At 28.7% G+C, this 26,693-nt stretch overlaps 1 long non-coding RNA gene across 1 annotated transcript; it reads left to right on the top strand.

The window, feature by feature from the left end:
* Nucleotides 1-16,013: 16,013 nt before the first annotated feature.
* LOC132727271 (uncharacterized) lies at nt 16,014-26,247 on the top strand. Its single transcript, XR_009625322.1, has 2 exons — nt 16,014-16,166; nt 25,686-26,247. It is a non-coding gene; the product is annotated as an uncharacterized LOC132727271 (long non-coding RNA).
* The last annotated feature ends 446 nt before the right edge of the window (nt 26,248-26,693 follow it).

The following is a 26,693-nucleotide window of genomic DNA, read 5'->3' as shown; positions in this document are numbered from 1 at the left end:
TTATTAAGAAGTTTAAAAAGGGGTGGGGGAATGAAATTAATTAATTAATTATATGAAATGTAAATCATGATTTTGAGATATAATAAAATATAATATCTAAAAATCATGAGTTAGCAATTATTTAATAGCCTTTTCATAATATAATTTTTATTCGTGACTTTATACATGCATGTATATGGTAAGTTAGCAATTCAATTTAATAAATCTTTTTACACCCTTTGAAAGAAAGCAGTAGAAATAAGTAATTATACATACTAAATGCGCATTTCGTCGACTGAATGATGACCGTAATTGTGATAAATGTTTTAAACTAAATGTATAAAACACGATAATTGTTGACAATTGGTTGACAATTGACTGCTTGTTAGAAGCAGCATTTCAGTTCTACGAGAGAAAAATGAAAGCAACGGAAAGGTAAGATGTTAGTACTATGTAATTATTTCCTTTTGTTTTTCTAATATAGGTTCTTTCAAAATATTGAGTCTTATAAATAGAAGTACCGTTAGATATAAAAACTTACAATGTAAAATTGTAAATTATGAAAAAAAGATTACAGCTCTTGCTAGGAATCGAACCCACGTACTAGAGGTCTGTAGATGTTGCAGCTATTACGTTAGTTAAAGCGCTGATTGACTTAAAATTCATGGAAAATAAGATTGATAAATTGCTAGTAACTTGATAACCTTACTTTAAGGTTAGTTTGTACTGATTCATGTTAGTTCGATTATTTTTGAGCTATAAGCTTATAAAACACTTCCTGTAACCAACCAGTACCAAGCAATGAGTGTATAGTTCCTTGCTCACAGAAACAACGGCTTGCCCCTGACTAGGTTTGAACCCACGCGGTCAGCAATCCTTAACTTACTTGTCCGATGCGATAACCACTCGGCCATGCTGCCGCTAAGTTTCTCTGTAAAGAACCTTATCAATCAAATTATTTTTATTATCATTTTATCCGCATCTTTAGCTCAATAGAGATGGCATTCGATTTGATTTGTTATTCAGGAGTCGTTTGTTTAATCATAGGGCGAGTCGAAATGTCCTTGAGTCTAATGGTCATTTCTCTTTAAACCGCTTATACAGAAATCATTTGAGGTAATTAGTCGTTGACTTGCGGAGAAATTGGTAACTACTTGTTGGTTATACAAGAAAGCCGGTATTGTAGTTCCACCGGTGAGAGATGGCCTAAACATGTTGAACTCGGCGTAAAAAACAGAAAAAAAACCAAACAAACAAATGAACTTTAAGAAGTAAAAACAACAACAACAAATCCATAAAATCATATTTTTTATTTAATGTTATGATGGATTTGTATAAAATTTTAACTTATCAAGTGTCTTTTGTGTGAAAGTCTTTCCTTGCAGTTTTTCTTACAGGTTAAAAGAAAGTTCTTGTGTTACCCAATGGCGAAGAAACAATGTTTTAAAGTTACAACTTTGGTTAAAAATAGATGGCCAAATAACGCAGGAGAACAGGTATCATAATTCAAATTTTGATGTTTTAACTTTAATTTGTTCAGCCTGTACATTAAATGGACTTAGCGGGCGTCCATGGTCAGGTTGTTGACTTCAAACCACTGGCCTCTCACCCCTGTGAATTCGAATACCTTTCGATTCTTTCATGTGAGGCAGCTATCCAGCTAGCTTACGGAACGTCGGTTGTACTACTCGGATGTCCGTTCCTGCCTGAAATAATGCACGGAAGGGCACCTGAGGTCTTCCTCAACCAGTAACTCTGAAACGTCGCCATATGATCTATATTGTGTCGGTGTGACTTAACCCAATCAAACAAACAAATCTTCTTAATGCAGGGTGTTGAAAATGCCTGACTTGGACAAAACGCATTCATTCAGTGCGTTTTCGGTGAATATCTTTTTAGTATTTCATGGATTTACATAAAGAAGTGCTTTACGAAAGAAGCAATTTCTTCGATTGCTACCAATGTTTTGTCTCCCTCGTTGTATGATTAATACTATTCGTATTTTCCCAACTGATTCAGTTGATGAAAATTGTTTACAAAAGTATACGGATTAAAAACTGTCAGATCTGAAACATTACAGTGAACCTCAAACATAGTCGATTACAGTTGAAGTGAGAGCTTTCAATTTATTTAGGAGCTTATGTATTTATTTCACGAAACTCTATTCAGTATTAAAAAGAGCATAACGAAATATCTAACAGAATCGAGGTTTTTTTCAGAATTCGTCGCCGTGTACTTTCTCCAGAAGTCACATTGTTACGTCTTCATTGTTTGTTTTGTTAGACTGGTTTGGAATTTACATTTACTTTGGTACGTCGTTGACATTTTGCTAAACTTACAGGGCGGATAGTATAGAAATTATTTTTATGCCTCCGAAGGGTGGCATATTAAAATTGCACCGTCTGTCTGTCCGTCCGTCCGTCGGTTTGTATGTCTGTCTATGTGTGCGTCCCCACTTCATTCGTGTCCGGACTGTAACTTTGTCATACATCTAGGGATTTTGAAATAACTTGGCACAAATGTCTACCACATCAAGACGATGTATCGTGGCCAAGACCACGTCCCTATCTCAAAGGTCAATGCCACATTTTGAAGTTTCACATAATCACAATAAGAGTTAATATGTACACACATTCGTGTCCGGACTGTAGCTTTGTCATTCATCGATTTTTTTAAATAACTAGGCATAAATGTCTTCCACATCAAGACGATGTGTCGCGTCCAAGAATTACATCCCTACCTCGAAGGTCAAGGTCACATAAACATTTTGAAGTTTCACATTATCACAATTAGAGTTAATAGGTACACACAATCGTGTCCGGGCTATAACTTTGTCAGGCATTCGCACGATTTTTAGCTCACCTGTCACAAAGTGACAGGGTGAGCTTTTGTGATCGCTTTTCGTCCGGCGTTCGTCTGTCCGCCCGCCCGTCCGTCGTCCGTCCGTAAACTTTTAATTTAAACGACATCTCCTCATAAACCGCTCAGCCAATTCCATCCAAACTTCACAGGAATATTCCTTTGGTAGTCAACTTTAAAAATTGTTCAAAGAATTTAGTTCTAAGCAGAACTCTGGTTGCCATGGCAACCGAAAGAAAAAACTTAAAATATCTTCTTTTAGAAAACCGAAAGAGCTAGAGCTTAAATATTTGGCATGAAACATCATCTAGTCAGTGTTTACCTAGTTTGTTCAAATGAATGCCCTGGGGTCAAAACTGGCCCCCGCCCCGGGGGTCATTGATTTTCCTTATATCAGGGAAAAAGTTCTCCCGGGTTTAATATATATATTTTTTGTAACGGCTTAGATCATTGGAAGCCTAAAACAATTCTACACGGAACTACATTTCCCTTTTTTCGAAAAAATACATCTTAAATGAATAACAAGACAAAACACAAACAAATACTTACTATTAGCTGTTTAAATCGGCCTTCTGCTCTACTTCGGAAATGCCGTTGTACACCACAATTTTGAAGTGGAGCGACAGTTTTCCGGGCGTGAATAAGAGTGTATAGGTATTCACATTTGTGTCCTGACTGAACCTTTGTCATGCATCGAAGGATTTTAGAATAACTTTACGATATGTCGCATCCAAGAATTACGTCCCTTCCTCAAAGGTTAATTTTGAAGTTCACTTTATCGCAATTAGAGTTGTGGTACATGTATTGATTGGGTACACACTTTCGTGGCCTGACTGTAACTTTGTCATGCATCGAAGGATTTAAAGTAAATAAAAAAATGTCTACCACATCAAGACGATATGTCGCGTCCAAGACCCATGTCCCTACCTTCAAGGTCAAGGTCACACTTTAAGCTTGAACGATACACATTCATATCCGGACTGTAACTTTGTCATGCATGGACGGATTTTAAAATAACTTGGCACAAATGTCTACCACATCAAGATGTTGTGTCGCGGCTAAAGCTCCTGTCCGTCCATACTTGCACAACAATCATGTCCAGACTATAACTTTGTGATGCATTGAGTGATTTTGAAATAACTTTGCACAAATGTCTATCACATGACAACGTGGTGTCGCGTACAAAATCCACGTCCCTTCTACAAAGGTCAAGGTCACACTTATATTTTGAAGGTTCATGCTATCACAATAAGAGATTATATGTACACACATTCGTGTCCGGACTGTAACTTTGTCATGCATCGAAGGATTTTAAAATTACTAGGCCTAAATGTCTACCACATCAAGATGACCTGTTGAATGTAAGACCTATGTCCCAAGGTATTAAGTTTGCTATAAATCGAACTTCATTTTACAAAAACAATATTAAGCAATTAGTTACTTTCATTCCCTTTTCTTTTCATGATACCTGCATGCTTAGCCCTTTTCGAGGGCATACTTCACTTGCGTGACAGCTCTTGTGTCTCAAATAGTAAACAACGACAATAACAAAACACAAAAAATCCTAAACATTAGATGATGGTGTTGGTGTTGGTAGTTGTCACTCCGGATCAAGGCAGTAGGCCACCTTTAATTAACCAGAGCACAGTTCAACCACCGCATAGTTCCTGGGCATGTTGTAAAACAGTTTTCACCGTCCGGAATTCGAACCTGAATGGAATTCGAACCTGAATCGCCGGATTAACAGTCCAATGCTGTTCTTATTGAGCTAAACCACACAATCTATTTGGACATCAGGCTTTTATCTGCTAATTATGATATGAATGTAGGACAATATTCACCATATATGTATATGTAAACTCTTATTTTATTACCTATGACTCAGATAGAAAACGAAGACACTTTAGAACAACCAGCCACAGTATAGAGGTAAGACCATACATTTTTTTAAAATAAAAATCAAAATCGATAACATATTAAAATCGTTAAAAATATGTTTAGATTTCATTGATTGTTTGAAGATTAATTTGAGAACGATTTCAAAATGGCATTTCGTAAATCTTACTTCTTTCTTTTCATTATGTAAAATTCCGTTTACTTAGACATTTTGTACTTAAAATGTCTTTGGCGTCTACTTCCGGTACGATAAGTAAATATTTTATTTGGATTAAATATAAAGATAAGGAACAAATAAGAGGAATTAAAACCAGAAAAAAACTAAAGAAAGAACCCTGTTCAACCATTTGCCAAAAGTATATTTTTTTTGTCCTCACGCCAAAATATTTACGTTTCTTAAAGGATTTAAAAAGAATATATTAAAATAATTAATAGCCATTGTTTAAAAAGAGGGCAGTTTCTGGAAGACATGAAGTGAGGATAAAAGACCTTTGCCATTGTTTTATGTGAAGATAAAATGTTGATAATATTTTCAAGGTATTTATTATCAATCTTCTTTGAAAAAATAAATATCTCGCTTCATTCTGATTTACTCCTTTCAAATTTGTCTGAAAACGGTGGTTTTATTCTGTGAATTTCATAAAGCCTTTGCGACATAAAATATAATAAAATGTATTGATAAAAATGAAAGAAATCATGGTAGACTTACATAATCTGGATAACATTCTATGATAACATTAATCGTTTCAATTACCTGCCTGAATAACGTTCACCTCACTACTAATTGCTATACAGACAAAAATAACGTTACATTGAAAATTAAGTAAATAACATGATTGCATTTTGTTTGTTTCTGTTTCAATACTTGAAGGATAAAATAATGTCACAAGTTTATTTCTTTTTTTTTTGCATAGTAAATATGTTTTAGTTTTATAATCAAACGCAGTGCCGCTGGTTCTAATCCCCGGCAAGGCGAAATTTTTGCGGGACATTTGATTTCGGACATTTAGTCTAATTGTCTAACATCTTATTCAAAAATTGTGTATTTTTTTGGATTTTCGAGTCGAACCGACACCATGAATATCATACAGCGACTTTCTGGCTTTACTGGAGGAAGAAGACCTCAGATAGCCCTTTGTGCATTACTTCAGGCACGAGCCGGCACTTTAGTTGAACCACGGTTCTTTCGTAAGATAGCTGGATAGCTTAATCACATGAAATAATTCAAAGTCTGACGGGATTCGAACCCACAGCAGTAAAAGGCGCCGGTCACGGAAGCTCCTTTTATCATGTGTGACTAGAAGCCGGTCACTTGCGAAGTAATTGATAATTTCTGATTAGTTTTACAGGAAGATTGATCGACTGTCGAGATAATATGACAAAGCGATTTGTTACAAATTTAGAACAGAAACAAAAACAAACGATTATAAGACTCGGTGTCCGAGATCAATTGTCGCAGAGAAATTTCGCTTCGCCCGAGGATCGAATCAACAACCCCTAGAAGTGGATTACAAATCAAATGGCTTCCCTTTTCAGCTAAGCGGACAGATAAACGGCTCATATATGAAACAAATAAAATCAGAATGCTGAAATAAGTAATCTTTTTTAATTTTTTTACGGTATAACACACGTTCACTTGTACGATGGAAAGTTGCATTGACGAAGGTTTCTTACCCCTTTAGCAAGTAATTTTGAGGTTGTATACCAATATTCTGTATATGCTTGTCTTCTAATATAATAGAGAAATCCGTGAGTCCAGTTTCATTCAGTTATATTAAATACAGGTACTCATGTTTAACAGAAATTATACAGGCTTCATTACTTTTATTTCAGCATATAAAGCAGTGAAGACAGAATCACCGCAGTGATGATGTGAACAAAGTGACAATGTTTGATGAGCAGCGTACACTGTCAAGTAATTTTATGAATTATTTATTTTCTCTTATTTAATTTTAACTTTTTATTGCTTAAGTCCACTGTCCTCTGTGTACGTTTTCACTAGGCTTATGAAAAGATAAATAGGAAAGTTGATTTCCTTTATAACGGACACTGCACTACACTGATATATTTTTAATGATTTATTTTTTTTATGAATGGAACATATTGAAATTCTAATAAAAAACTGATTTATACATTTAAGCTATTTTTGTGGCGGCTGATTTGTGCCATTCGTGTTTTCGCCCCGCGACCCCGCCAAGCGAAATTTCGAGAAATAACAAGTTAAAATGGCGGGGGCGCGGAGCGAAAACACGCTAATTAGCGAGGCCGCAGGGCGAGATTTAAGAAATAAAACGGCGGGGCGCGGAGCGAAAACACGCTAATTAGCGAGGCCGCAGGGTGAGATTTAAGAAATAAAACGGCGGGGCGCTCCACGTCCTAGCCAATTTACCTTGTTAACTATCGATTGTTCGCTTGGCGGAGTCGCGGAACGAAAACACGCTTTTTAGGGGTGGCGCGCGGCGAAGTTTTATTTATTAAACTTCGTCCCGGACCCAAACTAATTAGCGTGTTTTCGTCCCGTGACCCTGCCATTTTAACTTGTTAATTCTTGACTTTTTGCTTGGCGGGGCCGCGGAGCGAAAACACGAATGACACAAATCAGCCACCATAGTGTTTCTTTTATGTTTTTAAGCTATTCTTGCATATATTCCCGGATAAGTAGCTAAAGCCTTGCTCTACGCGAAAAATATATAATATCTTATTTCAATAGGACACGAATTATCTTAATGACATCATTTTGTGCGTAAAAGTTTGTGGTTAAACAAAATCGTGTATTCAAATTATAGACGACATTTAGATATTCTAACATTATTTGGACTCCTTGCGTTTAACCTTTGTAGGCTCGAGCCGCGCCAGCATCCACAGATTATGCTTGAAGTAATGCAAAAAGTGTCATCTGAGGTCCCCCCACCCCTCTTGAAAAGCTATGACGTTTGACGTTAAATCTTACTAGTAACGATTAAATTATTTGGAGAAGTCAAAACTACTCATTTAACGTTTTTATAGAAATAAAAATGTCCATTACACTGTTTAAATTAATACATATTTATAATGTCAAATAATGACTTTTTATCCTTTTTATAATTTGTTAAACTAAATGTGTATAGAATGAAGCATTGATTTTTGTCTAGTGTTTTATTTTTTAAAAAGAGGTGTGTAATCTAACCTTGTCCGTGAACGTTATAGATGAAATAAAATGGAAAGCCGTCGTATGTTGCTAACATCTCGGATGAATTATAAAATATTATTTATAATCTGGTTGATTGTATTGTATTGTTTTGATGACTTTTATTTTGTTATCATTTTATTAACAAATTACGCTGACAATCTAATGTGGGATTCAAATGAAATTTACGAATTTTTTCGTTCGCAAAAGAAATACATTAAGAAAAGATTCTGTCGTGGCTGGGTTCCAACTCGCTACACTCAGGTTACAATAAAAAGTTACATCGTTCTTGACCACTGCGCCGAAATATTGATTATTTGACATTATAAATATGTATTAATTTAAACAGTGTAATGGACATTTTTATTTCTATAAAAACGTTAAATGAGTAGTTTTGACTTCTCCAAATAATTTAATCGTTACTAGTAAGATTTAACGTCAAACGTCATAGCTTTTCAAGAGGGGTGGGGGGACCTCAGATGACACTTTTTGCATTACTTCAAGCACCGTGCATTTGTTCAGGCAAGAACGGGCACCTGAGTATAACCTCCGACGTTCCGTAAGTTAGCTGGATAGCTTCCTCACATGAAAGAATCCAAAGTCCCCGTCGGGATTAGAACCTACAGCGGTGAGGGGCAAGTGGTTTGAAGTCAACGGTCTTAACCACTCAGCCACGGACGCCCCGGCAGTGGTCAAAGATTGCACTTATGGTTACGAAGTTAGTTGTGCACTTAACTGTAACACGCACCTCCTTCAGATGATGATGGAATTATTTCTTTCAAGTCAGGCACCATATCATTTATCAATCATTTCCTTAAAAAAAACCCCAACCATTTCGGTTTGTAACAGATTTCAGGAGCCAGGCGATTTGGATGAGCTCCTGTCGTACAGAAAACAGAAAGGTGCAAATGCATCAGTAAAGATGGCTAAGATTTGAACTGGCGACCTCCCGCTTGACCGTCAGAGTATGTACGTATGGATATGAAGGTAAGGGTGCACGCAACCGTAACAAATGATAATCTGTCAGGTGTGTAATTATTAATTCATACCGGAAAGACTCCTGTCCAATACATTTCTTTAGTATTTTGAATTGTGTATTATAAAGTCTATAAGCTTTGATTTTGATCCATTAAATATTTACGTGAAACGGTGCAGATTTTCCGTGATACGGTGCTTCCATCGGTAAACAACTAAAAGGTACGTGTCATTTAATTTTCTATGTTTTTAGACAAATCCGTTTTTTTATTGTAAAAGAAGAATATTTGCATGTAACTAGAAATAAATTCACTGTAAGATCAATAAGTTCACAATGTATGTATGATTTTTTACAAAAAACTTTTGTAAATAAATGTACATGAAATTTGAACCGAGAGAATTGGTAAATTTTTGAGTCAATCTCCGTACAAGAAACACTTACATTGAAGTGAATACTTTTGTTTATTACAGTAAAAATATAAAATCATCTGTGCAATTAAAACATTTATTCTGTCAATTTGTTTTGTCGAAATTTGTCTACTTTCTGTTTCGTCTTGACAACGGTGCAGACACTAAGCAACGGCGCGGACTTTCCGCAACTGTTGCTAGGTGTAAAAAAATCATATATATCGTATGTTACATACATTGTGACTATATTGATCTTATAGTGAATTTATTTTTACGTTTCATGCAAATATTCTTCTTTTACAATATAAAACGGATTTGTCTAAATACATAGAAATAAAATAACACGTACTTTCTTGGAAGAACCGTATCACGGAAAATCTGCACCGTTTCACGTACCCGACAGTGGACAAAGCTTTACCAGTATTTCTTGTAGTATTTCTTGTATCACGCAAAGTATTTTAAGAGATTTGATTTTATATAAAGAGTAAATTTTTAAGATAAAGTAAGGGATAACAAGACAAGATTAATTTTACATACATGGTAGTAAAACACATGAAATGAGACATAATATAACACAAACATGAGCACAAAAATCATGATATGCACAACAACACCAGGGATATTACAAAAAGGATAAACCCTTATTTCAATTGTTGTCGCCTTACTGCTTGTAGCATGGCATAGAAAGGAATTGATAATACTTGATGAGAACTATATGAATATCTAAAAAGTTATACAAGTTCTTTTCCCGTATTTTCACTGTTGTCTTAGAAAATTATCATATTTCATACCACTCAATGAAAATAAATCCTGTATTTATAGAAAAAAAAACTTGAATATCCTCTGTATATTTATATAAACATCGTCGTGCCAAGCGTGCAGTATCATACTTGAGTTGCTGATCATGTTCTTTTGTCAATAGAAAAAAAACACCCCCAAAAATTGCTTAAAATCGAAATTTTGAAGGTATGTGAGGCAAAAGATATATAACTTCGTCGCTTTACGAAGAGGGAATTATCACATGCAATGAAATAATCTTTTGTTACATGCCATGTGCGAATCAAGGAGAAAGATCAATGAAGGGTACGACAGAACCCAAACCTTAATACATCAACCCTCCCCCCCTACCTTCGCAAAAAAAATGCATTTTCAAAACTGATTGTCTTGATTAATTTGACATACTTATCGTATATTTAATATATGAATTACTCTTCCGTAGGCTTTATCAATCCTTTTCTAAAATTTAATTCAGTCATTAACCTATTTGTGAAATATGTTGTAATGAATCCATTTTATGATGTTTTTATTTTTATTCCATAAAATCGTTGACTTCAAACCACTAGCCCCCCATCGTACGCTGCTGTGGGTTCGAATCCCGACAGGGACTTTGGATTCTTTCATGTAAGGAAGCTATCCAGCTAGCTTACGGAACGTCGTTGGTTCTACTCAGGTGCCCGTTCGTGCCTGAAATAATGCACGCGGGGGCACCTGATGTCGTCCACCACCAGTAAAACGTCGCCACATGACTGACGCTGTGTCGGTGTGAATTAAAACTCAATCAATCAAAATAAACCAAATGCGTATGCTACAATAATATATAGGTGACTAAGAATGAAAATTGTTCAATATAATTTGTATAAATTTTGAAATCTTAGAATATATGTGACATCAGAAACATTTAAGCGAGATAGTCGGAGTGGAGGGGTCACCATGTTTTCGAATTACCTGTTCTAGTATATGAAAAATTTGCTCGTTTGAATTACAGATAAGTAACAGATGGTAACTTTTTATGCTTATCATGTTGTTGACTTTCATACGAGTGATTTTGCTAAATATCTAGAATTGGTCAAAACAGCGGGAACAAGTCAACCCGGCCCTAAGTCAAACCGGCCCGAAATTGGTCATTCCCGGCCCCAAACCAATGTTATTTCTAGTCAACCCGGCCTCATTTTTTATTATTTATTTTGCTTTAAAATATAAACACTTATCAAGAAAGAAAATAAAAATTAACAACAAATAACAGAAAAACAAAGTTTAACGTTGATATCTTTTATTATTTATTTTTATGTAAAAAATATCAATAATAACAAACAAGCAACACACGCATAGTTTACTGTTCATAAGTTCTACAATGTTCGTCACATGCAAACACCAATTCACTTGTCTTCTTCTGCCTTTCTTCTACCTAGTATGGGTCTATACATGGTAGACACAATCTCCAATAGGGCGGTTGCTGATAGCTCTTTCGATCGATATCTGTGAAATAAAACAAAACAAAAAGTTATAGATATTTATCAGTGTAACTAGTTTAAATAGGTACTAGTCGATAAATTATTAATGTTTCTTTACAAAATTAGCAAAGCGATGGTACATGACTCAAGTTTATTTCTTCAACTATTTTTCAGCTTGTTCATATTTTTCGCTTCAAGATACCATTTTCTTTAAAAAAATGACTTAGTTTTAAATAAGTTAATTTCTTTTTTTTATTGAGAAATACAAATGTTGAAAAGAATTTCATTAAATTTTGCATTGCAACCAAGAATAGATAAAAAGAATAAACCAATTGAAAAACAACTAAAGGTTTATTTATAAGTTGTTTGCTCTTGAAATGACTACAGTTTAAACAAATCCAAGTCATAGTCAAATAATTTAAACACGAGCTCAGTGACACAACATTCGCATGGCTTGATTTAAAATGATTCTGTTTTTATTTTCTATATTGAGTAAGTTCATGCAAAGTTTGAATAAATTCTACTATAAAGTTTTCATGTTGCCTATATGTTAATGTAGCATACGCCTTCAAACGTGATTTAGTTTGGCCCTGAACTTGAAACTATGTGACTTCTGAAACTTAAGAAATATTTTCAAGTAAATAACAAAAGTGATTTTACTATTATAATAAGCAGGTGAATTTATTTGCACAGCATTCGTATGATTAGAATATTATTTGAAATTTCAGACATTATATGATACGGAGTTAAAAAAATAAGACAAGAAAAATATAAAAGTATAATAATTTATAATTGTATGTTGACTACCAATCAAAATTAATATTTATCTTTGTTGATATAATAATAATTGAAATCAAACTGTTTTAAACGCATTGGAAACAGCAGAAAGTCATAACTAAAATCATGATATTTGACAGAAATATTTTAAGTGTTAAAATTTTGTTTTATGTCAATAGTTATTTTTTTTAAACATTTTTTTTCAATATATTTCATTATATATTTTCTTCATATGTTCTATATAATTATGTAAGTTTTAGAATAGAACAAAATGTTAAATCTGAGAAATAATTGTTGTACGAATTATAGTATTGAACACTGATCATTATATTAACTGTAAACCACACTCAAATAAATATGGGAATGTTTTTCTTCCGTTCATTTTTGAAAAAAAATGTTATTTTTCTTTTTTTTCCAGATTCTACATGAAACAAGAAAATGCAAATAAAGGTGCAAAGCAATGATGCGAATTCAACAAACCTGGAATAAAGCAGGTGGAATAGAGCAAATTTTAGCCGCGTCACGACAAAACCAACATAATGCGTTTGAGACTAGCATGGATCAAATCCACGCAGTCTTATCAGTATCCATGCTGTTCGCTTACAAACCCTAAAACAAGTGGAGGAACTGATAGCGAACATCATGGATCCTGATCAGACTGCGCGGGTGTGCAGGCTGGTCTGGATCCATGCTGATCGCAAACGCATTACGTTGGTTTTGTTATGGCGCGGCTCATTTTAGTAACATTTTTTTATGGTTTTAACATATTACATTTTAGTATCAATAGGACACCCTATGGAACAAGTTTTTTTTTGGTGCAATATTCTAGATCAAATGTATCCTAATTATTATATAAAATTAAAAAAAAATCCAAAAGCAAAAATAATTTCCTAGGCAGATACGACTTTGTTTAAGCTTAATGATTATTGATTTTTGCAAACAATAGTGAAGAGTAAAGTACATACTATTTTTTACTACACATTCTTTTTTTGAAATTTAATAATAACCTTGAAAAAATGCGTAATCAAACATTGTCCAGTGAATAAAATTAATAAAATTAAATAACCTATTAGAAAACGTTACATACTGTTCATTGGAAAATAGTATGTAAGAGTACCAGTAAATAAGTACAAAAGGAAAAACAGAAAGTCATATAATAAACAAGGCAGGAGACCAATTACTTTAAATTTCTTCACTCTTTATCAATTTTACTTTAAAAATAAGAATCTGAATTTTCAGTCATTTTCCTAAGAAATATTTTAGGCAAGTTAAGATAAACATACACAAGTAAATTTTTGTTGCAATCTTGTGGCATAAATGTGCCACTTAAGACTTATTTTCAGTTTTAATGTAGTGAAGTAAATATACTAAGCAAATATTAAAAACATTTTTACTCGGACAAATATTTCTTCTTCCAAAAGTTACATAGCTTGTATAATTCCAACACAAAGTGCACACTTTTTTTATCAAAAGTACCTGGAAATAAATATGTTTAATTTAAACTATAAGATTTATTTTAACTTTTATTTTGTTTTACAAGCATTTAGCAATACAATGATGCAATCGTCAATAAAATGATAAGATTAAAATGAAACTTCTTTCATTTAAAAAATCAGAAGTAATCTTTAAAATGCTTAAAGGTTCGATAGAAAAAATGTCAATTACAAATGTAAAATATGCTCAATTGTAATTACATGTATTACAATCATAAGTATTGAAATACCAAAACCTCTAAGATAAATAGAAGAGAAAAACAAAAACAAAAATAATGAAAGATTTACATTCTTTACTTATTTAGCCACAGAGTAAGAATATCAAGAAAAACAACAACAATAAAAGGCAATTTTGAATTTACAATAAAATATACAAAAAGGCCTCTTTTTGACTTTGTTAATTGAGCCAGATTTCGACCCCAACTTGATTAAATTAAACAAAAGTGTGAATGTGTCTCATAGCAGTGCGTTTTAATCGCTTCGATTTTCAATACTTAATGAAATTAAGAAACTATGTAACTATAGCAAAAACGTGTATGATAGACTAGAAAAAACACCCTATATTATAATGCTTTTATACTGTTGAGTATAGTAATAATGCTATTTTTAACTGCAAAAACCCACCTAATAGTTTTGAAAAACATAGGCATTTAAGAATGTGCATAAATTTACAGTAAGTTTTATTTATATATGAGGTTAGAATGTGTGTTGTATTTGTATAAAGAAATTTGATAATAATGTCAAATATTTAAATTTAAGATGATAAAACTCTTATTTAAGGTTAAGGTTGAATATTACATGCCTTTAACTCAAAATTATATTGCCTATAATTTTAATTCAAAATTAAACATATATCAGTGTATGATACAGGTTAAGGAATATGCCATACTATTAAAAGTTTTGTAGTCTTGCAAGTATAGCAGTACAATACTGTATATTAATTACTGTTTGCAGCAGCAATCAACATCAGCCTTAAATATAAAATAATGAAACATATTAATATAATATTTTCTTTAATATTTTATCTCTTGTTTATATATAAGATGCATGCTATTTGACTTTGTTTAATTTCAATGTATATAGAGAATTGGAATAAGGCAAGAATATGAAAGTATATTCTAGTTATGTGGCCATGGTGAAAATAATTTTGAAGATTCCTTATGAGTACTGTATCATATGTGTGTATTTATTGCTCTTGATAGGGCTTATTGTTTTGGGCTTATTTTTTTTCCTTCATATTTTAATACAATTATTTAGATGCCTTTTTATCTAGAATATTGCATAAATGAATTGTTCAATAGGGTGTCTTATTTATACTGAAATACAGTTTATTAATTATTAATAAACCAATGATATATTTATTTTGACATTATTTTATTTGTTACAATATACATTAAAAACAATTGATTACATATTTAGCACATGTAGATTTCACATGAAAAGCTTGTATGTATTTTCTTTAATTAAATGCATAGATTTATTGAAATCTAGGAAATTTTCAGATTTCTTTTATTTTCAGATTGTAACTGTTTATTAAATATAAAGTATAGATCACATTAATTAGTTTTATTTGTACACATACAAAAATCTAACATGTAAGCATGTATTAAAAGGATTTCAAGAGACATAAATATTTATTACATTGTTCAACATAGAGAAATATCATACTGTAATAATATAAAATTTCTTTTTTATAATATAAAGCATAAAGTATATAATTTATTATAGAACAAGCTTTAAACTGTAATAGGTCAATATTAAAGATATATTATGCTCAAATGAGATATTTGAAAATACTAATAATTTCTATACAGTCTTTTTTAAAGTGTAAATAAAAAGTCATGTGAGTACACACAGAGAAGAAATGATGCATTTCAAAATAATACACTCTAAATGAAGACACAGTATTAATGCATAGTGCCATTATAAAACTGGCAGTTTTTTTTTAAATATAGGACCACACAAACTGGACCAGTGATAGAGAATACAGCTTCCCAAACATTGTTTGTGCATTCTATTATACAAATAAGACATATGCAGTAAGAATTTCCTAGATTTCTATAATTTTTTGCAATAAAAATATTTTACCTAAATATGAGCTTAGTACATTTAAAGCTTCGTTTGATTGATCAAAAATCAAAAGAGATGAATTATTGTTACACATAATTTGTTTGTTGCCTTTCATTCTCATAAAAGAGTCACTGATTTTATTACATGAATTTGATATGCATGTAGATATATTAATTATATATTATTTGCAGTATTTGAGGGTGATGCATGATGTTTACTAAAAGATGGCATACTAGAAGTCAAAAGGTTTCAAAGAAATGAAAATCAACAACAAAAAGTGCAAGACGTTTTTGAATTCTGATTTATCACAAAGTAATATACTTTGAATAAATATTGAATAAGAAGTAAACTGCCTGACAATTTTTATTTGACAATCTGTACTGTCTTACATTCTAAAAATAAATATTTCTAATTCTAAATATTCTATCAATGAATTTAAGTTAAGAAGTTTAAAATCAGCTGTCAATGAAAATCTGAGCTTTGTGACATATTTTATTTAACTATCAATACCTTTCTTCAATTCTAAAATGACACAATCAATAAAAATGAATATATTTCTAAATATCCCTGTAATAAAATGTATACTTTCTAATATATTCTTATATATTATTTTAATTAATATAGGTCTAGGCGTAGAAGTTCTAAAGAATATGTTTCTCTAAGTTTTCCATATAATATCTAAAGATTCTGTGAAATTGTAGTTTATTAAAATGCTTTTCCTATGAAATTGAATTTTATATAGCTTTTACAAATTTATAAATAGAAAATAATGAATAAAATCTAAGATCCTTTTAATCAAAATTCTGATATTCTGATATTCCATGTTCATGGTTGTGTATTCAATAGCTTAATGTAAATGCATATTTTTTAATGTTCTGTACTTGAAAATTTATTATTCAGTAAATAATTATTACAAGTACATAGCTTTTTTTATTTGTTTATGTATACATTTTTACATGTTTTCCATATAATATCTAAAGATTCTGTGAAATTATAGTTCATTAAAATGCTTTTCCTATGAAATTGAATCTTATATAGCTTTTACAAATCTATAAATAGAAAATAATGAATAAAATCTAAGATCCTTTTAATCAAAAGTCTGATATTCTGATATTCCATGTTCATATCAATAGCTTAATGTAAATGCATATTTTTTAATGTTCTGTATTTGAAAATTTAATATTCAGTAATTAATTATTACAAGTACATAGCTTTTTTATTTGTTTATGTATACATTTTAACATTTTTTAAGTGAAAATGTACAATTTTCATTATTATATGATTGAAATGTTCAACTACAAAAATAGTTTTTCAGAACGAAAATGTATATTTTTACACCCAATGAATTACACAATAAAGTTTTCATTATAAACTTGTCAATACACTCTTAGTAATAAATTATTATTGTTAATAAATACTTTTGAACATACCATTCTTAAAAATAAATGTTTCACAGCATTTGATAAAAAAGAGAACAGGAATTTAAAAGAGGTTTTCTTAAACAAAACATTGCTGTTAGGTTTATTTGTTAAGAGCACTATATTTTTGTATATGCATGTATATTCTATAAATAATCTAAAATTTATATTAGCATTTTTACATTATGTAATCAAAAATGTATTCTTCTAAATGTAATATACATGTATGTGAAAATACATGAATTGACTAATAAAATGTTAACATTTCAACATAATATATTTGAAAATATATTTACTTTCGTTCAACATGTTCAACATTAATCAATAAATCACATCTATAAGCATTTTATCAAAGTAAGTGTATATAACTTTGAAAGAAGTGTACTTTTCTACACTAATTTGCATACATTTCATTTTTGCAAAAGAAAATGATAGCTTTTTTAATATTCTACAATTGAAATGTTTCCGTTATGTAACCTTGTATATTTTTCAAAATCATAACAAGATAATATGAAGTTTTAAAACACTCTAATATATATAGAGTTTGGAAAAGAAATGCCTTTAGAACTAAAGCAATATTCCACTATAACACAAAAAGTTATTCAATATTTATTCAAAGTATATTACTTTGTGATAAATCAGAATTCAAAAACTTCTTGCACTTTTTGTTGTTGATTTTCATTTTTTTTGAAACTTTTTGACTTTTAGTATGCCATCTTTTAGTAAACATCATGCATCACCCTCAAATATCTACATGTATATCAAATTCATATAATTAAATCAGTGAATCTTTTATGAGAATGAAATGGCAACAAACATATTATGTGCAACAATAATTCATCTGTTTTGATTTTTAATCAAAATAATAAAATGAAGCTTTAAAGATACTATGCTCATATTTAGGTAAAATATTGTTAGTGCAAAAATGATAAAAATCTAGGAAATTCTTACTGCATATGTCTAATTTGTAAAGGAGAATGCACAAACATTGTTTGGGAAGCTGTATTCTCTATCACTGGTCAAGTTTGTGTGATCATTTATTTAAAAAAAACTGCCAGTTTTATAAAAGCACTATGTATTCACACTGTGTATTTATATTGAGTGTATTATTTTGAAATGCATCATTTCTTCTCATTATTTTGAATTTCTTCTATGTGTGTACTGTGTTTACACTTAAAAAAGATTGCAAAGAAATTATCAGTATTTCAAATATCTCATTTGAGCATAATATATCTTTAATACTGACCTATTACAGTTTAATACTTTTATATAATAAATTATATACTTCATGTTATATATTATAAAATGAAATTTTATATTGTTACAGTATGATATTTCTCTATGTTGAACAATGTAATAATTCTTTATGTATCTTGAAATCCTTTGAATACATGCTTACATGTTAGATTTTTGTATGTGTACAAATAAAACTGAATTAAAGTATACTTAAAAGGTAATAAAAAGTTAAAATCTGAAAATTCTAAAGATTTCAATAAAAAATCTGAAAATTTCCTAGATTTCAATAAATTTATGCATTTAGTTAAAGAAAATACATACAAGCATTCCATGTGAAATCTACATGTGCTAAATATGTAATCAATTGTTTTAATGTATATTGTAACAAATAAAATAATGTCAAAATAAATATTACATTGATTTATTAATTATTTATAAACTATATTTCAGTATCAATAAGACACCGAATTGAAAAATTCATTTATGCAATTTTCTAGATAAAAAGGTATCTCAATAATTGTATAAAATATGAAGAAGAAAATATAAGCCCAAAACAATAAGCCCTATCAAGAGCAATGAATACACAAATATGATAGAGTACTCATAAGGAATCTTCATCATTATTTTCACCATGGTCACATTACTAGTTTATGCTTTCATATTCTTGCCATATTCCAATTTTCCATATACATAGAAATTTAACAAACCAATTAAAATAGCATGCATCTTATACATAAACAAGAGATAAAGTATTAAAGAATATATTATATTAATATGTTTAATCATTTTAAATTTAAGACTGCTGTTGATTTCAGCTGCATACAATATGTAAACAACATTTTACTGTCATATTTATTAGATTACAAAACATTTAATAGATAGTTTAGATTATTTATAGAATATACATGCATATACAAAAATATAGTGCTCTTAACAAATAAACCTAACAGCAATGTTTTGTTTAAGAAAAACCTCTTTCAAATTCCTGTTCTCTTTTTTATAAAATGCTGTGAAACATTTATTTTTAAGAATGGTATGTTCAAAAGTATTTATTAACAATAATAATTTATTGCTAAGAGTGTATTTACAAGAATATAATGAAAACTTTACTGTGTAAATCATTGGGTGTAAAAATATACATTTTCGTTCTGAAAAACTATTTTTGTAGTTGTACATTTCAATTATATAATAATGAAAATTGTACATTTTCACTTAAAGAATGTTAAAATGTAAACATAAACATATAAAAAAGCTATGTACTTGTAATAATTAATTACTAAATATTAAATTTTCAAAAACAGAACATTAAAAAATATGCATTTACATTAAGCTATTGAATACACAACCGTGAACATGGAATATCAGAATATCAGAATTTTGATTAAAAGGATCTTAGATTTTATTCATTATTTTCTATTTATAGATTTGTTAAAGCTATATAAAATTCAATTTCATCAGAAAAGCATTTTAATAAACTATGATTTCACAGAATCTTTAGATATTATATGGAAAACGTAGAGAATCATATTCTTTAGAATTTCAAGGCCTAGACCTATATTAATTAAAATAATATATAAGAATATATAAAAAAGTATACATTTTATTACAGGGATATTTAGAAATATATTTATTTTTATTGATTGTCATTTTAGAGTTAAAGAAAGGTATATATGGTTAAATACAATATGTCACAAAGTTCAGATTTTCACTGACAGATGATTTTAAACTGCTTAACTTAAATTCATTGATATAATATTTAGAATTAGAAATATTTATTTTTAGAATGTAAGACAATAAAAATTGTCAGGCAGTTTACTTCTTATTTGTAAAATATTGAAAATATTTTTATTAAAGTTGTTTAAAACTTCATGTACTTGATTTCTTTTATAGAATATTACAAATTATAGTAATCTCAGTTATAGAATGTAAAGTATAGTTTGCCAAATATAGATTGGCAGAAAGTTTACATTTTCATTTATAGAAAAATAAAATAGTTCTTAATTTTCATTTGAAACTATAAAAATCTATTAATTTCATTTATAGAATATGAAGAACTGATGGTAATAATGGTATTTTCTTCATGTAATGAATATAAAAACTATTTATTTTTATTCATAGACTATTAATAATCATTCATTGTTATTTTGGAATATAAAAAATATATACATAGCCATTATGTGGAATATCAGATATTTTAAAATTTTATATAGTGTTTAATAAAAACTATTCATTTTCATGTAACTGATGTTTAAAACTGATGGAATATAGGTGAGAATGGGTTGTCACTAATAGAATGTCAAGCTCATATGCTTGATTTATAAAATGTTGTTAAGCATTCATTTTGTAAGAATGGTATGCTCAAAAGTATCCATTAACAACAATGATTAAGTATACTTTTTCAATTACAAAATATTATGAAAACTTTACCTTTTAAAACATTGAATGATAAAATATACATTTTTAGTTTATAAATTGTATTTCATTTATTGTTTTAAAATATTCATTGTACAATTTATACTTTTGAATTATATGATAATGAAAATTGTACCTTTTCACCTGAAGAATATTAAAAATATATAATATATTCCTTAATGTTGAAAACTTGAGAGTGTGTACTGCTACATTAGAATAGATCATTGTTAAATATACATTTACAAATATAAAATAGTGAAAATTATGCAATTTGGTTTAGCTATTAAACGCAAAACATTGTACATTGTCAAAGACAGAATGACAGAAACAGTACATTTTAAGTTATAGAATATTGAAGTATATTAATTATTTTCTATTAATAGATTTGTAAAAAGCTATTAATTGTCATTTAAAGAATATTAAGAACATTTATTTTCATAAGAAGTATGTAATATAGCTAGCTTTAAAAAATATATTGTTAAAATAGAATATAAGATAGTATTCATTTTAATTTTTAGAATTTTAAATATTTTTTTTCATTCATAGAACATCTAGAACTATCCATTGTCATTTGTAGAAATAACAAATGTAGTGATGGTTAAATACAGGTTGTTGAGGTTTATATTTTTAATGACAGATTATTTTTAACTACTCATTTTCAGTTATTGAATAATGAAATATATAAACTTTTATTTAAAGAATGTCATACAATATATATATTGTCAAATAAAGTTTATCAGGAGGTATACCTTTCCTTTGTAAATTTGTAAAACATATTTTAATTTTTATTTTCATTTATAGATTATTTAAAACAAAACAGTTTTATTATTTAAGTGATTTGGTATATAATGGAGGGTATGTAATTTCATGAATAGTTACGTTTGTAGTATTATTAGGCATATTAACGAACCATGAAAAAATTATACATGGAAGTTGTTGGCAAGTGTGGGATTCATGATCCGATATTATATTTATATAGCAGATAATAAAATATTCTAGAACAAAATATTATTATTCATCATGCAAATGTTACATTTATAAGAATTTCCAAGTGATACATTTCTATTGTTTTATCAATATTTGAAATATTAATTGATTTTTTTTTTCATTGTATTCACTTTAATAGAATATTACAAAACTATACATTTTCAATTTATATATGATTAAATGAAGATTGTCATAAAGTATACGTTTTTAATGAACAAAATTAAAATAAAACCATTCCTATTTTCTATTTTCAGATTATTTAAATTTAATTACTTCCATTAAGTAACTGTGAAGAACTTATGGAATTTCAGAAAGTTTATATTTTCATCTATTGTAGAAAACCATTTCATTGTCGTCTTTAGAATGTTAAAATGTATTGCTAGATAAAATAAAGATTGTCAAATAGTTAAGGTTTTATTGTTAGTTAATTGAAAATTTCAATTTTTTCATTTGTGGAATATTAAAACTGATAGATTGTAAACAATGGGTTTTAACATACAGACTGCAACAAAGAATAGATGCATTGAATTTTGTGTTTTTATTTTCTCAATATCAAATTAAAAGCTGTTTGTTTTCATACTTTAAATGCAAAAATGTTTAAAAATATTCATTCAAATTTCTAGATTGTAAAGTACAGATGGTAAAATATAGTGTTTCACTTATACATCCTTGTTTATCAAATATTAAAGACTATTTAAGTTTATTCAATGAATATTATATATAATTCTTTGTTTTATTATTTATAGAATGCCAAAAGAATTGATGGTCAAATTATTATCAGAAAGATTACAATTTCATTTAATTAAAAACAAGTTATTTTCATCTTCATTTATACTAAGTATGATAGTAGAATCTAGATACTAGTCAAAAACAAATATCTTTGAAAATAGATATTTATGCTCATAGGATATTTTATGAATAACACATTGGTTTGTGAGTAACAATACAAATACCTCCCTGAGAAAAATACTGTTACCCGACGAATAAATACTCCATTGGGACACTGTTTCTATAGGTTTTATTTGTGTAAAAGTACTGTTTAATACATGTATGTAACAGTACAATATTTTAAGTCACATGGTTCACTTGAATTAACAGTACGAATAATTGGCATTGGTCTATTGGAAATTAACATTACAAAAAAGTGAGGTAGCAAATATAGAATATCAGGAAATAAACATTTTCATTAATAGAATACCACAAATATACAATTTTAATAACGGAATATTATGAAGTTTTCATTACTAAATACATCGAATATTATAAAGTATAAATATTCATTATTGGACATCAAATAGTTGTCACATGCATTTTGATATATTATATTATTAAATTAAAACAATAATGAATCGTAAACAAATGTGCAAAAGTAAACATGTAATTCATAGAGTATTTCAACATATACAACATTATTTGAAAAATGTTGATAAAATTATTTATTGTGTTAGTTGACAAACAAAGTCAACAATTTCACAAATATGTTAAAATGCACTTTTCCAATTTATAGGATGTAAAATGTAGAATTTCAAAACAAATACACGTTTTATTTCAGAATATCTACAAGTTTTTTTTTATCAAAAAATAAAAATAAACTGAAAAAAGTAAAGAAGTGAATACTTTTCTATACATAAATTGTTTATAAGTTAACATTTTATCTTTTAATATAAAAATACATATTTATACACTTTCCATCATGGAAGATATTTCAGTATATATTTTCAGTCTAACAGTTTTGAAAATGTAATTTATATTGTAATATTTAATCATTATTAAACGATTTCAAAAATATTCATTTCAACTTACAGTCTGTCACATATTTATGTTAATGATTTCTTAAAAAAAATACAATTTTGATATGGTTTGTAAATTAGTATTTATTTACAATTATGGTATGTCATAAAGAAAACAATAACTCTGCTGTTATTTCACAAGAATAATTTTTAAATTGACATTAATATTTTGATAATGTATTTGACAGTAAAATATTGTGAGGTGAACAAATAAAGTTATTTACATATTGCAATTGGCACTTACAATCCGTGCAAATAACCAAGAAGAGGTCAAAATGTGCAAAAAAGCCCTTACTGCGTTAGTAATGCAGTAGAAATATGGTGATTAAATACTGCAAAATCAGTCTTAAATCGCAAATAACATGTAAACTTTAACATTGATCTTGATTGTTTTTACCTTTCTTGAAATATTAGTACATTTTTCTCAATTTTCATTTTCTTAAACTATTTTGGCTTATCTGCAGGCGTGCAGCTTTAAGCTATTAAACTATAAGTAAAGTCATAAATGCTATGCTGACAGAAAATTAATGTTTTTATTAATGCATTTTCAGCAACAAATCTAAAACAAAATAAAAACAATTTGTTTAGATTTATATCTTAGAAAATGTTAAGTTTAATTATTTTTTGTTGAATTTAAAGGTCTGCATCTTAATAATTAATCAAATATTGAAACCAAAAAAGAACAACAATAATTGCAATCTTGATATCTTCCATTTTTTCATTCCACTTTTTTGTTTATTAAAAGAACACAGTCATTTAAATGCAGGGGAGAAGCATAAATTGATTTTTTCTGTGACAAAATTGAAAATTTGGATTCATTTTCTTTACCAAAGTTGATAATATCATTAGAAAAAATCTAAACCAATATATTTTACTTTGTTTTAAATAACAAAATGCTATTTCGTTCTTTTTCTTAAAAACAAAAATTTTAAGAAAATAATGTGATCTGTCCTACTCAAATAGGAAAATGAATTATTATGTATAAAAATATGCTCATTTAGATTTCTATAAAAATAGACGTTAAAACTGCGGCCTTTAAGTTACATACCATAGCTGCATATTTTAATCACATTTCCATAATTGTATTTCATGTTAGATGAATTTAGAATTATACATGCAGTGAATAAAAAGTATACATGCAGTGAATGAAGCAAACAAAAAGGTGACTTCATTTCCCCCAAGACATTAATAATAAAACAGTACAACTTCATGTAGAAGAAAAAACGTTTTGTTTAAAATCAACCATATATTAATTTTAATTGCATATAAAGAGAATGTATATTCATTTCATTAGATAAATAAAACTTGAATATATGTATAGTTTACTGTTATATCTTAAATGTTTGGTAGTTATGTATACAATTTCAAATAAAAGGCAAAAATTAATATTCTTTTGAGAAATGTTAACTAGCTTAGTGGACATGCATTTATTAGGTTTCTTAACCCTTTCACTGCCATAGGGACCCTGTTATTTTCGGCGTATTTGCCATATGGACGGCTTAAGCCGTTTCTATAATATTGATAGTAATAATAATAAATTAATAATCATAATAAAAAAATAATAACAAATATAAAGAAAATTATACGATCGACAATAATTATTATTATACTAACAGATTTGGAAACATATATAATTATTATAATACTAATAACAAATAATACTAATTATATTAATTATTAATATAGTAATTTCTTAGAAAATCCTCTGGCAAATAAGTGAACAATAAAACAATAACCCTCTGGCAGCGAAAGGGTTAAGCTATATTTTTAGACATTTTTGTGATTAAAATGCATAACATTAATTTTATTATTTATACTTGTGATGTATTAAATAATATTTTATTTTGTATATATTATTTTATGGTCATTGTACCTAATTGTTCCTAAGGTAGGCTCTTTATGAATATTTATTGAAATTAAGTAGATTTTATCCAATATATTTTTCCTCAAGATAATATATACTTTACGTTTCTTAATATTTTTTTCAGATGAATATTTACATCATGGGTTCTGAAAAAGAAGGAAAATGCATTTCGATACTTTGTTGGGGCCCCACAAGAATGCAACTGTTGTTTCTTTGATGACGATTGGAAACAGTTGAAGACTGCAGACACAAGAGAAACATTTTCCTTTTGGATTTAACCCATTGAATTATTGAAATTCTGAATGGAAGCCACAAAAACATGAACATAAACAATACATTTTATAAAGATATAGCTTGGAACGTGATATGCATGTTATCTGACATACATGTGTAGTGCATTTTGATCTTAACGATTGCCTGTTCTGTTTAAATATTTAGATTATTTCAGCAGCTGTGTTTCTTTTTTAAATTTTGATGGAAAGTAAATGTAAATGTTTCTAAAGTTTTATTTTAAAACGTTATTCAGTGCGTATAGATAAAGTGCTATTTGTTTTGTTAATGGAATATTGATACAATTATTACTTCTCCTATCGATGATTTTATATTTGTTTGTTTTGAAGATTATCGTTAAATTTATTTGTAAATATATTTCTCTTCAATCAACATAATAAATTATTCAAAACGCATATTTTATTCTTTTTTTCCCAAATAATTAAATAAGCTATTTGTCTGATATCATGGATAGTAACTATTTACATAATTATGATACGAAATTATGTGAATTTGAATACATAAATTGCTAATCTGTATCGTTGTTTATGTGTATCCATCTAATAACAATACAATCCTGGTTTCGATTCTGATATTTGAGGTTCAATTTATATACGATATATACATGTATATATTTATAAATGATACATTATTTCTCATTGACATTATTTCTCATTGTGTTATTAAGAATGGAAACTGTTTCCTAAAGTATTTCAAATATTAGTTTTTGTTCTTGAACAATTTTATATCTGCTATATATAAATATATACTATACTGTGCTCCTCTTAGTTCACGGTACTTAACCATTTGAACAAGAAAGAAAACAACAAATGAAACGTATGGTACAAAAATTGTCATGAGC

Source organism: Ruditapes philippinarum, unplaced genomic scaffold, assembly GCF_026571515.1.
Source record: "Ruditapes philippinarum isolate M1 unplaced genomic scaffold, ASM2657151v2 ctg756_1_1_1_1, whole genome shotgun sequence".
In the NCBI taxonomy this organism is placed as follows: Eukaryota; Metazoa; Mollusca; class Bivalvia; order Venerida; family Veneridae; genus Ruditapes; species Ruditapes philippinarum.
This window is presented reverse-complemented; position numbering and strand designations above follow the sequence as displayed.